The sequence below is a fragment of the Mandrillus leucophaeus genome, unplaced genomic scaffold (assembly GCF_000951045.1).
Source record: "Mandrillus leucophaeus isolate KB7577 unplaced genomic scaffold, Mleu.le_1.0 Scaffold153, whole genome shotgun sequence".
NCBI classification, from domain to species: domain Eukaryota; kingdom Metazoa; phylum Chordata; class Mammalia; order Primates; family Cercopithecidae; genus Mandrillus; species Mandrillus leucophaeus.
The window spans coordinates 2006417-2007073 of NW_012101510.1; positions in this window are offsets into that span (position 1 = coordinate 2006417).

A 657-nucleotide genomic window follows, 5' to 3' on the forward strand; every position below is an offset into this window, starting at 1 on the left:
TCGCTTGAACCCGGGAGGCGGAGGTTGCAGTGAGCCGAGATCGCGCTATTGCACTCCAGCCTGGGTGACAGAGTGAAACTCCATCTCAAAAAGAAAAAGAAACAAGGAGCAAGAGAAGATCACACAGGTCAGCCTCTTAGGAGGCAGTGACAAGTGCGGCCGGCAGAGTAAGGCCGGAGGGAGGGAGTGAGGGACTGCCTCAAGTGAGGAGGGGCGGCTCGTGGAACTCCGCGGGAAAAGCTCTCGGTGGAGGAGGTGAGGTGAGTCAAGACCGCCAGACCAGGAGCCTCACCCGCGCCGTGGAGTGGAGTGTGGAGGGTTTTGTGCAGGATCTGATTAACTCTTGGAAAACAGCCCCTGCAGTCTAGAGCCGCGCGGGCAGTGCGGCTCCCCTCCTGGCGGCCGACAAAACCCCACAGCTGTGAGCCTCCACCCCGTCCTAACCACCGAAACTTCTCTTTGGTCACAGGTTGCATATTCATCGAAGAGAACTTTTCTTTGAAATGTCCCAAACATAAGGTAGGGGACCACAGTGTTTTGTAGGGGGAGGGGTGTCAAGCGGGAGACGAGCCCCACCTCGCACCTCCTTCACAGTCCGCCGCCCCTTGGCTGCGCAGCCCCGCAGGGCCCAGCCCGAGAGGGAGGGAGCTCTCCCCG